Here is a 15,947-nt window from a genome sequence, read left to right as displayed (position 1 = left end):
CTCTATGGGAATTATGTCGCTGCACCGCCGCTGAACGTGATCTCACCCATTTGAAGTGTTATGTGACAGTAATTTTTGTCTGTGCCATGATGGGTGGAACCCCTAGGAACCGCTCAAGACCATTCGACGACATTTGGACGTGATCCAAAGCATAAATGTGTTTTTCTTCCCTTTTCATTCGTCCTTTTCCGCGCCCTTTTGTGGCGTGGTGACGGGAGGATTCAGCGTTGATACAAGATTGAATAAAATGACAAAGCGTCCCTCTAAGACCATCCAGTAACTTCCGACACTGTTGAGTCTCTAGCGCCTGAATGTTGCTCCAAAGGGTTGCATAACTATCAGGCGCCAGATCAACCGCCTGGCTTTATTTATTTAATCCTATGGCTAGGGCCCCCCGTCGGGCAGACCGTTCGCCGGGTGCTGGTCTTTCTATTTGACGCCACTTCGGCGACCTGCAGTCGATGAGGATGATGGGATGATGATGATGAGGAAAGCACAACACCCAGTCCCTGAGCGGAGAAAATTCCCCGACTCAGCCGGGAATCGAACCCGGGCCCAGAGGATTGACAATCCGTCACGCTGACCATTCAGCTACTGGGGGCGGACAACCGCCAGGCTGAGTTGGCGTCGAAGTTTCTGACACGTACATTTTTAACGTGCTCAAGACAGAAGTGTGTGTGGCACTGAGGGTGACCGTAGAGAGACGCTTTGCCTTTCTGTTCACGGATCTGTCAGTGTCGAACTCTCCCGTCATCCCGCCACAGGAGGATGTGTAAAAGGTGGGATGAGGAAGCATAAAAACGATTTACTGCTTCTGATCGCGTTCAGATTTCTTCGAATGGTTTTGGACGGTTCCTAGTGGTTCCAGCCAATGTGGCACAGCAAAAATTTCTGTCACGCTACACTCCACTGGGGTGAGATCAAGTGCTGTCCTTTATTGTAGGGTTGGAACGTCCTTGGGGTGGCAGCAGTGGCCATATTTGTCACGAACGTCATCCTGTTGTCCATCGCACTGCGAACTGTCTATCGAGCGCGAAATGTGTAGGAGTCTACGCGCCAAGGGAAGCCGAAGTCCCACTGACGTCCTTTATGCCACCGCTTGAGGCCTTTTCGTACCGGTTTCGAACGGCAGTGTTTCTAAAATGTTTTCTTCATCCACCCGTACCCAAAACCGGGTGTAATTTAATCCCTGGATGTTGCCGTTCTGGCCTCCAGTGCGACCGCATCGTAAGAAGTGAAATGAGGTTAAGAGAGGGTGTGACGACCTTCCCATCTTGTGACACTTAAACGCTGGCGTTGGGCAGAATTGTGGCGAAATGTGGTGCGTATTTAACATCATTAACCCACCTTACAGTTCACATGACCTTCTGAGCTGTGGCCTTTCCTTCGCACGTGTGGGAACCTCGTTGTTTAAAGTATCGCCGGGCGCCACGCTTTTGCGCCATTACAGAGGAAGTTCGTAGGCACCTTTGACCCAAATTTCAAACTCATGCGTTGCAATGGGAGACAATTACAGGGTTTCGATAAAGCTATCCTTTAATTTTGTTGTGCAATGTGGATTGAAAGGAGGTTACATTTGGAAATATATATGTCGGTAAATATCGTGACAGTATGTCCAACTGCTTAATAGCGTTGTAAGTAGGCTGTTTATGTTTTCTTATTGGCAACGTTACATAGCGCTCTGTATGAAAATCACTGGCTGTGTTGTGTGCAGTCTGTGGCTAGTTTGCATTTTTGTCTGCCATTGTATTGTTGGGCAGCGGCAGCTGGATGTGAACAGCGCGTAGCGTTGCGCAGTTGGAGGTGAGCCGCCAGCAGTGGTGGATGTGGGGAGAGAGATGGCGGAGTTTTGTAATTTGTCATGAACTGCTATATATATTATGACTATTAAGGTAAATACATTGTTTGTTCTCTATTAAAATCTTTCATTTGCTAACTATGCCTATCAGTAGTTAGTGCCTTCCTTAGTTTGAATCTTTTATTTAGCTGGCAGTAGTGGCGCTCGCTGTATTGCAGTAGCTTGAGTAACGAAGATTTTTGTGAGGTAAGTGATTTGTGAAAGGTACAGGTTAATGTTAGTAAGGGCCATTCTTTTGTAGGGATTTCCGAAAGTCAGATTGCGTTGCGCTAAAAAAATATTGTGTGTCAGTTTAAGCACAGTCGTGCATAATTGTTCAAAGGGGACGTTTCATAGCGTGTTGGTTCACTTTTGGACGCTGCATGATACGGAACAGACCGATCTTTCATAGGTTTTCGGACATATATGGAACCAGATCTCTATACACAGATCAAGCACTTTAGAAATTTGGTAAAGATCAGACGATCAATGCGAGTTAACTCTTATGATCCTCAAAGTACTGTCCCACGATGGTAGCTGAGCCTTGCGTGGCTCGTGTTCGTACCATATCTCATTTGACATCCTGTCTTTACCGTACTACCACCTCGTTATATTAATTTCAGTTACTGGTGTCACTGAGCTGCTGGCTTGCCTGCCCGTGAGCGGCAGCAGCGGCGCTTCTCGATATAAGCCTTGGCGTTTTATCTTTGCTGACTGCTATTACCTCCCGGTTGTCGTGTGTTCGGAGTTAGTTCGGATCTGCCAGGGAGTTGGGAGGCGATAGCAGTGCAGTTCTGACCTGACAGTGTTTGACTTAGGACGAGGCAGAAGTTCAGCCGGGGCCCGGCTGCAGTGAGGTCCGGACAGCCATGACTGGCCCGACCGTAGCCGGTACATATCACTTGGGTGCGGACCACCTTGGTTGGCCGTCGGTCGGTCGCCTTGTCGTACGGGGTGTATGTTGGCCGGTGATCGCTTATGGGTTGCCTTCGTGTGGCGACTCGTGATTCGTCCTTGTTATTGCACAGTCGCTGCCGTTAGTGTTGTCTAGTCCTTCGTGCAAGTGTGCGTGAAACTGTACGTAGCTTGTGATGTCGACTGCTCAGTTATTTTAGTGCTGTCTCCGTGCTGATGTGTGGCAGTCGGTCGGTTGGTGTGGATCAGCCAGGAAATCTCCGCGCGCTGCAGTGGGCCGGGCCCGCTGGCGGTCTCTATGCAGTGTCTGAGTGTGTGGGAGCTGTTCCGATTGCTACGAGGTTCGTGGCTCACCGACCCAGGACATCAAAGTTGAGTGGTGATTTAATTACCGAAGCCAGTCTGTTCACATAGTGCCGTTGGTTTTCATGGTTGGCTGTTGGGGGTATTCCCGTGAGCTACAGCGAGTGTTCGAGTCGGCGAAAGCTTGGCCACCATCCGGTGGAGTTTAACTGTATTTTGGTTATTTGAAGTCCAAGTGCGCGAGCGGAATTTTCTGCCTGTGGCCGTTAGCGTTCATGTTACCTGCCCTGGCCGCTAATGTAAAACTCAAGAAGTGTACTTTCCGCACCGTGTTGTCGCTGTCCAACACGTGTGTGTAGTTTTGACAGCTTATACGTACTTGGTTGTGGGCGGCTACGCCTATTACGTTTTGGTTTTGCAGTTCCTTGTGTCCTGGTCGGGTGGAAAGCAAGTCGTCTTGTCGGTGGGTCCGTTGACTGTCTCTTGGTTGGGTTACCGGCAGACCGGATATAGTCGGGCCGGCTACCTGTCTCCCTTAAGCGAACGTTAATATTTCAAGTGCAGACCGACCCCAGGAAACTTCTCAGCGCCGCTGGCTGTACTGCCTCTTCTTATTGGTGTTTGATTGAGTATTTTAATGGCTCATAGCCGATGGTTTGAATTTGTATGTTTTTAGTTGAGTTTTCAATAATGGGCTTTCGGCCGTTTTAAAATTGAAAGTTCCTTACTTGTCAAGTCTTGCATTGTTTGGGCCTTCAGCCTCATTTAAAATATGTTTTTGGATAAAGTTTTGGGCCTCCTGCCTTTTGAAAATTCGTTGTAGTTGTGTTTTCAATCATGGCTTTCAGCCGTCCTAAAATTAAAATTCCTTACTTGTCAAGTCTTAGATTGTTTGGGCCTTCAACCTCGTTTGAAATATTATTTAAGGACACAACCTTGCGCTTTCTGTCTTTTGAAAATTTATTGTAGTTGTTTTTTAAAAATTAAAAAGGTTGTGCCCTTAAGCCATAAGATTGTGTGACATATTCAGTAGATAGTAATGTTTGGGCAACTAAATAAAGTTATGTGTGTTCGAGTGTTACTGACAGCCGCTCATTTTTGAGCCCTTTCCACAATTCCAACTACCTGTTCCGTCCTGCGGATTTAACCAGGCGTTTCATTAGCCTAGTAGCACAGTCACACAAACAATTGTGCCTGCGTCAAGTCTCTGACCTTCACGTTGTGTGATGAGGAGCGGACGTTCAGCAACTTGTCACCTACTCGTGGTTTCACCATCCTTCAGCCAGTTTTCATAGATGCTCACGAAGGAAGCACTCGAACAGCCGACCAGATTCCCCGTTTTCGAGATGCTCTTTCACAGGCGCCTGCCCTTTTTCAAAGTCGCTTACGTCAGTCGATTTCCCCAAACCACTGTCACTCCATTGTATCCTTCTGACACGCGACACGGAGAGTTTTCCAAATATCTGTGCCTGCGTCAGCATTTTATTCTTCTGCCACAGATACCTGTTTTATAGGGGTGGCACACCTCGGACCTTCCCTTTCTGTGATGAGGCGTAGTCAGCCAACACCTTACTAATCCTTCTTACCCGCCCTTCGGTCACTTTCCATAGATGTTCACGGCTGTTGCACGGGAACAGCCGACCGGATTCCCCATTAACGATATTCTCGTCGACAGACAGCGTTGTGTAATGATCTGCCTTTTGTCGACGTCGCCTGTGTCGTTCGGTATCTGCATTCGCGGTGCCTGTGGTCTCGTGAACGATTCGTCCCTGTTTTGCTTATGTACGTTCTTTACGTCGTCACGTACTAGCAACGCCATCAGACAATGGTCATCGGTGTCTCTCTTGAAATGTCTCCTGGATAAATCCTGGCCGGCCGGGGTGGCCGAGTGGTTCTAGGCGCTACAGTCTGGAACCGCGGGACCACTACGGTCGCAGGTTCGAATCCTGCATCGGGCATGGATGTGTGTGACAGGTTAGTTAGGTTTAAGTAGTTCCAAGTTCTAGGGGACTGATGACCTCAGAAGTTAAGTCCCATAGTGCTCAGAGCCATTTTTGATAAATCCTGGAAACCCGATGTATCTACGCCAAGATATATGTTAGAGAGAGAGATGACATTTATACTGGACAAGGAAGCCGAAACAGGCCATCCAAAATTTGCCACGAACAGGTAAATAAACCGAGCAGCTGTTTCCGCCAATGTGGCGAATTTCAAGAAGTACGCAAATAATTGTTCTTGCATATAACTGCCTGTTTACGACTGTGATTTCGTTTTTGTAAAACCGAACTTGATAAAACCACAAAATTATATGAAAGCTGGATTGAATGGCGCCTTTCCGTGTCACTGTTTCACATTTGTTATTCGACAAAAATTGACCTCGCACAAGATGGCTTGGAAATTCTAAATTACAGGCACAGCATTGTTATAGATTCTCCTTTTATCATTTGCTTCATACACAAATTTGACTTCAAAATGCTAAGTACAAATGCGACTGGGTTCTGTCGGAAGCTAATTTTCTCATCTCTTCACAATAACCTATTTCTTCTTCAGTTGCTAGTTTTCCGATGGAAGTCTGGGTTAAAATAATGAATTCACTGATGCGTCTCTTTGGCTTAAAACGACGCAAGGTGCAGCGCAAGTGGCTGCGGAGTGGAAGCTGGACGAGGAAAACATACAAGGACAGCAGCATTCATAATTACACACACTGACTTTATTTTAAATCACATTACAATTAACAAACTTTCCAGTTGATTAGAAGGCAGCTTTTAAGAGCAAAGAATATTTATTTCCATCTCCAAGAGAATGAAATTTCGACCACAGCTATCAAACAAGTGACAGTAAGCCCTTTTAAATAGCCGAAGGCTATCCTCACGTAAATAGTGATCCTATCCCGCAACCTTAAACGACAAATCTTATTCACAACATTAGATTTTAAAGAGTTAAACAAATTTTATCCCAGAACAATAATAATGACAAAGCTGCACCTGAACAGCAGCGGTTCAAATAATTACTAATTTTTACCCCACACAATAACAATGGCCAAAACTTAGGCAAATGTTTTTAAAAGTTACAAATATTTTTGTCACAGAACAATAAAAATAACAAAGCTGCACCTGAACAGCAGTGCTACAATAATAAATGATCTCATCCCACAAATGAATAATGATAAAATGCAATAACAATTATGATAGACTGATTCACGTACTCACGTAAGTACGATATTGCAGTGGCTGTGTTATTCTGATTGCGATGCAAAGGAACACGCACTGCGGCGACTACAGCCGTTATCAAATACATGTAATGCATTCGCAGTTGCGAATAAGGCAGCCATCATCAGCTGTAGAATTGAATGACGGCAGTGAAAATTCGTGCCGGACCGGGACTCGATTCCGGATCTCCCGCTTATCGCGAGCGGTCGCCAACCATTTAACTATCCGTGAGCAACACCCAGCTCCTTTACACAAAAAGAAACACTGTTTCATCATGATTAATTTGCGTTTTGTTACGTGTTCTCAAAACAGTAGGCACACTAAATGTATAAGATGATTTGCCCATGTCCTTGTTATACACCTCACCATGAAAGGTACGACAGGCAATGACATCTCTAGTGCTTGCAATGTCCAGATGTGCAATTAATTTAATGTGTACGGCATGAAGCACCGCAACAGTAAACCATCCATTGGCCTGAGTATCCCTATTCTCTCTACTAAAATTTAAAAGAGCACCTACAAACACAGATGGAACGAATAGAACATATTGTGATCCACATGGCTTAGCGTTAATCTTAATATTGTCCACAGATTTGTAAGTGGTAGACGCAGCACGTGTTCTTCTATTTCTGTAACATGGCATCTCCTTGACTCCGTTCAACGCAACAGCCTATGCAGCCGCCCGACCCAGACTGAATGTAATTGCGAATACATTTAATGTCTAACGCGCTGCTTCCCGAGCGGGAAGGCATGCCGATCCTCGGCACGAATCCGCCCGGTGGATTAGTGTCGAGGTCCGGTGTGCCGGCCAGCCTGTGGATGGTGTTTAAGGCAGTTTTCCATCTGCCTCAGTGAATGCGGGCTGGTTGCCGTTATTCCGCTTCAGTTACACTATGTCGGCGATTGTTGCGCAAACACTGTCTCCACATATGCGTGCAGCATCTACATCTACATCTACGTGATTACTCTGCCATTTACAAAAAAGTGCCTGGCAGAGGGTTCAATGAACCATCTTCAAGCTGTCTCGCTACCGTTCCACTCTCGAACGGCACGCGGGAAAAACGAGCACTTAAATTTTTCTGTGCTAGCCCTCTACCACGCAAACATTTGGGGTTACAGTTGTCTGGTATGATACGTTTCTGGAGAGTGGAAGGGTACAGTGGGGGTCATAACCGCACAATAACCCTAAGTTCGGTGTGGGGCGGCGGTGGGGTGGGGGACTCTTGTGGCGTGAGGTTGTGGACCACTGCAGGCTACGGCGGGACGAAGCCTCTCCGTCGTTTCTAGGTCCCCGGTTCAGTACACTATACACAAGGTAAAACACGCAAAAGTTCTTTCTGAGCTGACGCATTAAACAAATTTGAAAGACCATAACAGACATTTTTGAAGAGTACTCGTTTGGCGTGAGAAATATTCGTAGTATCATTTCGACTAGAAATTCAGCAGTTGCTTATCTTACAAGATCACACCCGAACTCTCTCGCTTTCGAAACAACCGCAAAATGACCAGACAAACATGTCGGTCAGCAGTATAGCATGGCACCGCGGGGAACGCTAATTGACGTGCCTCCTCCTCTCTGTGAATATTCTCTCTCTCTCAGGGTATCTACAAAAACAGGAAGCGAGTGTTGCCGGATTCGGGAACAGCGAGAGCGGCGGCGGGTTCCGTGCGGGTTTGCGCAACGCTGCCGACCGCCGGCTGGGCAGGTGACCCTGGCAGTCGCTGCCCCAGTGGCCGCGTCCGGCGCCAGACACGCGCAGGCCCGCCACACCCTCTACGGAGCAGGCCACACCGCGACGCCGTTCCACACGCCTCGGCCTGCCATCCGGCCAGCGCGACCGCACGGTTTGGGTAGCGTCTTACAGCGCGGCCAAGACTGGGCATTGTTCGAGCTAACGCCGCTGCCGTGCGTGAATAACCGCACTCCAGCCAATCACGCTGTGTCTTTTCCATTAGTGTCCTGTAAGTGGGTATTGTGTGTGTGTGTGTGTGTGTGTGTGTGTACACACAATGAGGGAATACGGGACTGGTACCGGAAAATTATATTTCAAAAAACTGGGGCAACAGGTGCTGGGAGTATTCGCTACGCTGGTTTTTGTGCGTGTAGTGTGAATTGCTCCCTAAGGTGGTGTTTTTGTAGTTATCTTCTGTCCGAAGGCTAGTTTGATGCATTCTCCACACCTTGCGTAAGCCTCTCAACCTCTGCATAACTGCTGTAACCAACATCTATTTGAACCCGCCCAGTGCACTCATAGCTAGGCCTTTCTCCACCATTTTTTCCCCACGCTTTCCTCACTCGCCAAATTGATATTCCTTCATTGCACACAATATGCCCCATCAAGCAAACCATTTTAGTTGTGCAACGTATTTCTTTTTTCGGTGATTTCATTCATATTTTATTTCTTGACGCCACAGCAAACACGATACCCTTGTACGGAAGTGAAATGTGGAAGATAAGCAGCTCAGACAAGAAGAGAATAGAAGTTACTATGAAATGACAACCTTTAGCTGCTTACAGGCGTTCACATACGTCAACGGGGACAGATGAAAATGTGTGCCCCCGACCGGGACTCGAACACGTCGGAAAGAACAGATACTATCTTCTTATATACACTCCTGGAAATTGAAGTAAGAACACCGTGAATTCATTGTCCCAGGAAGGGGAAACTTTATTGACACATTCCTGGGGTCAGATACATCACATGATCACACTGACAGAACCACAGGCACATAGACACAGGCAACAGAGCACGCACAATGTCGGCACTAGTACAGTGTATATCCACCTTTCGCAGCAATGCAGGCTGCTATTCTCCCATGGAGACGATCATAGAGATGCTGGATGTAGTCCTGTGGAACGGCTTGCCATGACATTTCCACCTGGCGCCTCAGTTGGACCAGCGTTCGTGCTGGACGTGCTGACCGCGTGAGACGACGCTTCATCCAGTCCCAAACATGCTCAATGGGGGACAGATCCGGAGATCTTGCTGGCCAGGGTAGTTGACTTACACCTTCTAGAGCACGTTGGGTGGCACGGGATACATGCGGACGTGCATTGTCCTGTTGGAACAGCAAGTTCCCTTGCCGGTCTAGGAATGGTAGAACGATGGGTTCGATGACGGTTTGGATGTACCGTGCACTATTCAGTGTCCCCTTGACGATCACCAGTGGTGTACGGCCAGTGTAGGAGATCGCTCCCCACACCATGATGCCGGGTGTTGGCCCTGTGTGCCTCGGTCGTATGCAGTCCTGATTGTGGCGCTCACCTGCACGGCGCCAAACACGCATACGACCATCATTGGCACCAAGGCAGAAGCGACTCTCATCGCTGAAGACGACACGTCTCCATTCGTCCCTCCATTCACGCCTGTCGCGACACCACTGGAGGCGGGCTGCACGATGTTGGGGCGTGAGCGGAAGACGGCCTAACGGTGTTCGGGACCGTAGCCCAGCTTCATGGAGACGGTTGCAAATGGTCCTCGCCGATACCCCAGAAGCAACAGTGTCCCTAATTTGCTGGGAAGTGGCGGTGCGGTCCCCTACGGCACTGCGTAGGATCCTATGGTCTTGGCGTGCATCCGTGCGTCGCTGCGGTCCGGTCCCAGGTCGACGGGCACGTGCACCTTCCGCCGACCACTGGCGACAACATCGATGTACTGTGGAGACCTCACGCCCCACGTGTTGAGCAATTCGGCGGTACGTCCACCCGGCCTCCCGCATGCCCACTATACGCCCTCGCTCAAAGTCCGTCAACTGCACATACGGTTCACGTCCACGCTGTCGCGGCATGCTACCAGTGTTAAAGACTGCGATGGAGCTCCGTATGCCACGGCAAACTGGCTGACACTGACGGCGGCGGTGCACAAATGCTGCGCAGCTAGCGCCATTCGACGGCCAACACCGCGGTTCCTGGTGTGTCCGCTGTGCCGTGCGTGTGATCATTGCTTGTACATCCCTCCCGCAGTGTCCGGAGCAAGTATGGTGGGTCTGACACACCGGTGTCAATGTTTTCTTTTTTGCATTTCCAGGAGTGTATATATAGTTAAGGCTCACCAGCCATTTGACCAACTTCGTCTGTGCGGATGCACAAACAGTGCCCGAACTCTTACGGCAATCAGCAACGCGCCGCGAGTAAAGAGTATAATGGGCCGGGGTACTAGGAATGTAATGCGGCACAATACGTTGAGAGTGTGGATCTCGCGGGAGGCGTGGAAAAGATAAATCCCTGCAGTCGCACTCTCCTCTGTGTCCTCGGTGGCTCAGCTGGATAGAGCGTCTGCCATATAAGCACGAGATACCCGGTTTGAGTCCCGGTCGGGGCACATATTTTCATCTGTCCCCGTTGACGTATGTCAAGGTCCGTAAGCAGCTAAGGGTTGTCATTTCATAGTAGTTTCATTCTAATGATCTGCATGGTCATCGATGGTATCTGTTCTTTCGGACATGTCCGAAAGAACAGATACCATCTTCGTACATATATAGAGAACAGAAGCTTTTGAAATGTGGTACTATTGAACAATGCTAATGATTAGATATATGCATCGAGTAACTAAAGAGGTAATGCTGAATCAAATCGTTAAAAAAATATATGGCACAAATTGGCAAAAACGATTTCGATACAATTAAGGACTGTCTTTTGCTGAATAAAATACAACCATACTGGTGACTGTGTTAACGACTTCCTTCACAGAACACCCCGCAAAACCACCACTCCTGGAGCAAAAGATTATGCGGAGTGCTCACTCTAAGACGGCCCCTAGTTGGTGAGTATTATTGCACAACAATATTTTGCAGTATTGTTGAAGACCCCCCTAACTGCTCGACAAAACCGTGCAGTCATGTGCTACAACATTTCCTCAGGTTCGTAATACTGGAAGATCAACACATGGATAATTGTTCTTAGCCGGCCGCGGTGGTCTAGCGGTTCTAGGCGCTCAGTCCGGAACCGCGCGACTGCTACGGTCGCAGGTTCGAATCCTGCATCGGGCATGGATGTGTGTGATGTCCTTAGGTTAGTTAGGTTTAAGTAGTTCTAAGTTCTAGGGAACTGATGACCACAGATGTTAAGTCCCATAGTGCTCAGAGCCATTTGAACCATTTGAATTGTTCTTATTTGTGGCAAGCAAGGAAGAAACAGAGTGCGGGGGAATATTTAGTATAAGGAATGTCAAGGATTAGCTCATGAAAACTTATTGAATGAACTGAGGTGGAACGAAAAATCATCAAATCTTTTTACACGTCGGTAGTTCAGCATTTGATACAGTACTGAAAGTACACTGCAAAACAGAATTAAAATGCCACTTATTTTTTGAAACCCCGTCATTTTTCACCTTTGCGAAACGGAAGTTCAGAATTTGGGCCGAACGTGTCTACAACATTCCTTCATAATAGTGCAAAAGCACTGTGCCCTGGGGCATCATTCTCGTACTCTGTGACGCATCAAACAGCAAAGTGTCGACATGTTCAAGAAACGGCCAGAGCTCAGACGTTCATGTGAGGTGTAATGTGGTTTCATGGTGTCACATTAGCGCCAAATTTCACCACAGCTGTGCCCAGTGCAACGGTGAAAGTCGTTACACCCTTCTCGACTCTAGCGCCTGCTGGACAAATGCAAAATCTGAGGGGTGCCGAGAGGGTTGTCTACCCTGGTGACCGGTGTGGATCAGTAGATGGGTGCCTCTGTACAGAGACGTTTTCAGTGTTGAACAAAGGTGGGACCGAGGGTGTTGCCGAACTGGGGTTTTTAGAGGAACCATTTGCCGTTCTATTCACGCGTGTGTCAATGTCGCACTCCCCTCCCCCTCCGTGGAAACACCACAGGAAGGCGCATAAAAGGGGCGTTGAAAAAGCATAACACACTGTTCCGCTTCGGGTCACGTTCAGATTTCGTCGAATGGTTTTCCACCCTGTATACCAGAGCATAAATTACGGTCAGGCTACACTCCATATGGGTGACGACACGTTCACTGGGGTCGCAGCCCCGTAATGTACTTGGAGAAACATTCAATCGTTTGGAAGGCGTCAGAGACGTCAAATGTTGTCAAGAAAGCCGTTGCATATATAATTGAAAATTGTCGTTTTAGACCGCGAAATATGTGAAAATGAACGCCTCAAGAGAAGGGGTGATTTCATTCGCGCCATTTACGACACATCCGGAGGTCGTTTCGTGTCGATTCTGAGTACTGGTGAGTCGGAAATATTTTCCTCAGCCATCCATATACAAGCTGCGTGATTTCAACGCTGGGGGTCGCTGTTCTGACCCCCCAACGCGGGGGTGTCAAGATAATGGGCGAGATGTTGGCAAGTGGAGGTGCGTCACCTTCCACGGTGACGTTGAATGGAACTATAGTTAAATTTCTTCGTACATCCATATTTAAACTGGATGATGGTGGGATATCAACTGGTATAATTTTTATTAAAAATGAAACTCCTCCAGAAGAACTTAAGACTTCATATTTATTTGGCTACTAGTTTCGACGTTGCGTCAACGCCATCTTCAGGCCCGTACACTTTGACGAAATCAATTGTGTGTGGCTGAGTACTAGAAGTCCGCAGCGAGACCAATACGTGCTCCACATGGATGGCGGGCAGTAACTGCAGTATGTAGATATAGATGTGGATGTAGAAGAATAATAGGAGACGAAATTTTACCTATTGTGCACATATAGTGTGGTAAGAGTAATACGTGATTAAACTTGGGGTCGGCACATACCTTCCCAGCCCGTTGTCAGTCTCCCTGACCTTACAGCCGCTATTTGTCACTCAGGCAACTCCTCAAATGACGTCATGAAGCTGACAGCAGATACTTTCATTTCTCCCTTCAAGCAAAAATTCCTGGCAGTACCATAAATCGAACCTGCGTCCTCGGCATAACAGTCAGTAGCAGTCATACACGCTTTTATTGCAGCAACTTTTTTATTTCATGATTTTGCGTGTCATTCTTGCGCAGGATCCATGCTAATCTTCTCCGTATTTTTCCAGTTTTAGCATACGTACCTCCAAAGTCAGTATGCCACAGAGGCGGACCTTGCCTACATACAGGGTGGGAGATTCAGTGGACAGAGCTATCAAATGGTTCAAATGGCTCTGAGCACTATGGGACTTAACTGCTGTGGTCATCAGTCCCACAGAACTTAGAACTACTTAAACCTAACTAAACTAAGGACATCACACACATCCATGCCCGAGGCAGGATTCGAACCTGCGACCGTAGTGGTCGCGCGGTTCCAGATTGTAGCGCCTAGAACCGCTCGGCCACTCCGGCCGGCCCAGAGCTATCACCTCCGGTAGGAGCAACGGCTGTAACCTGGCTGTACATCGAGTCCAACTGCGCTTGCAAAACAGATACGTGGACATCATTCTATGCTGCTACAACTCTGTGACATTTTCGGCGAATCGTAGTGACAGAGCAGTGGCAATCTCTAGACAACCTATAGCCAAGTGTTTGGGTGAGGGGTATGGAGATTGTGATGACCGCGGCAACAGTCTAACACCCGCTGTATCGGGGTGTGTCAGAACAGTACCTCAATCATGTGGCCTTGCATTATCTTGTCGAAATGTAACGGAGACCTCGAAGACAGGGCACAGCCTCTGGCTGGCCTTAACACGTCAGAAATGTTAGGGCCACAGACTCTGAATATTTATTCTTATAGAAGCCACCGCCGGCCGCTGTGACCGAGCGGTTCTCAACGCTTCAGTCCGGAACCGCGCTGCTGCTACGGTCGCAGGTTCGAATCCTGCCTTGGGCATGGATGTGTGTGATGTACTTAGGTTACTTATGTTTAAGTATTTCTAAGTCTAGGGGACTGATGACCTCAGATGTTAAGTCCCATAGTGGTTCAAATGATTCAAATGGTTCTGAGCACTATGGGACTTAACATCTGAGGTCATCAGTCCCCTAGAACTTAGAATTACTTAAACCTACCTAACCTATGGACATCACACACATCCATGCCCGAGGCAGAATTCGAACCTGCGACCTTTGCGGTCGCGCGTTTCCAGACTGAAGCGCCTAGAACCGCTTGGCCACAGCGACCGGCTAAGTCCCATAGTGCTTTGAGCCTTTGAACCAATTTTTTCGAAGCCACGACACATCAATATGTCTTCAGTGGTGATGTAAACATACCCGGGACTCATGCGAAAAGATAATGTGACAGTACCCTTGTGTCTAGTGCAGTTTTCGATGTAGCACTGTAATGATAGGGAGTGATGTTCTGGACGTCGTTACATTGTCCATATGGATACTTGATTTGTCACAAGTTACGCCATTTCCTTGTTCAAGGCACGTGACATGGCTGTGTCGTCTTACGCGGCCGAGTGAATAACATGTCTGTTCTTTTGGGTGCTAGTCGCGTGTGGCCGTTGACAATATTGGTGGCGTTGAGTAATGCTCCTCTAATCTTTTTCATATTCGAACGACATTTGTATGATGCCGGCCAAGGCGAGCAGCATTGTCGCGGATCCTACAGGTGTCTAATTCCAACAGCTGTTGGTAAACGTTTCACCTTCTAATACCAGCCATAAAAAGTAACCACTATTCAATTGCGTCTACCTCATTTACAGGGTGAATCATCTAGATCTTGGACTACAAATACTGCGGAAATGAAAGGCGCTGTTGGTGTGAGGTTTTCAGAGAATGCATTAGTAGTAAGGGGTTCGTACTGTTAGCCAATAAACAGATTGTAATATACTTACAAAGTGTATTTTCTATGCAAACATACATTTTTTTAAAATAACGGTTCCTATTGACCTTAACAAACTAAAAGTAAGATAAATTAGAATGTCAGTGGAGTCTGTTGTAGGATTCTAGTGCCAGCCGTTTACGAGATGTGCTACTCGTATTTTGAAAAATTTCCGCACCGACACTTGTTGGTGCCGATCAATCTGAGTACTTTCTAGGTATGATGTAGTCATGTTTTCTTACAACGTGCTGGCTTTCCGTCAGGTCAATTATTACACAGAGAACAACAGCGGTCCTATCACACTTCCCTGGGACACTCCTGACGATATCCTCGTCTCTGATGAACACTTGCCGTCGAGGATTCAAGAAGTCTTCGAGCCACTCACATCTCTGGGAACTTATTCCGCATGATCATACCTTCGTCAACAATTTGTAGTGGCGTACCGTTAAAACGCTTTTAGGAAATCTATGAATATGGTATCTGCCTATTGCCCTTCATCCATAATTCGTAGTATATCACGTGAGAAAACGGTAAGCCAAGTTTCAAATGAGCGATTCTTCCTAAAATCGTGCTGGTTTGTGATTAGAAGCTTCAGGTCTCAAGAAAATTTGTTATAGTCGAACTGAGAATATGTTCAAATACTCTGCAGCAAACCGATGTCAGGGAGGCCACAGTTTCAATGAGCAACAATGTGCTTTGCGTTTTAAGCGACATTTTATCCGATCTTCAAGTTTTAAGCGATACTTTTACTCTGTATGTTTTAAGCAATATTTCTGCTCACCTTTATGTCTTAAGCGATATGTTAGTTTATGTTATGTTTTATTTACATGGTTTGCGGCTTAAAGGCTCTACGCCAATCCAAAACAAAAGATAAGAAAGCAATAACAGTATGTACGAGAAAAGGTACAAGGAAAGTTTTGCAGTATAGCTTTGTTTATTTAATTTTTTCGAAGTAATTTCTCTCACATTGAATACACCTCTCGATCCTGCGAAACCAATCCC

The 15,947-nt window shown here is 47.2% G+C and overlaps 1 protein-coding gene and 1 non-coding gene across 2 annotated transcripts in view; one reads left to right on the top strand and one right to left on the bottom strand.

Annotated features, from left to right (window-relative positions):
- The window catches only part of LOC124798613, a 381,611-nt gene that overhangs the window by 148,507 nt on the left and 217,157 nt on the right, over positions 1-15,947 (top strand). The window lies entirely within an intron of this gene.
- LOC124799728 lies at positions 13,169-13,275 on the bottom strand. Its single transcript, XR_007017076.1, has one exon. It is a non-coding gene; the product is annotated as a U6 spliceosomal RNA (small nuclear RNA).

The sequence above is a fragment of the Schistocerca piceifrons genome, chromosome 5, assembly GCF_021461385.2.
Source record: "Schistocerca piceifrons isolate TAMUIC-IGC-003096 chromosome 5, iqSchPice1.1, whole genome shotgun sequence".
Taxonomy (NCBI): Eukaryota; Metazoa; Arthropoda; class Insecta; order Orthoptera; family Acrididae; genus Schistocerca; species Schistocerca piceifrons.
The sequence above is the reverse complement of the archived record's forward strand: the minus strand, read 5'-3'. Positions and strand labels throughout refer to the sequence as shown.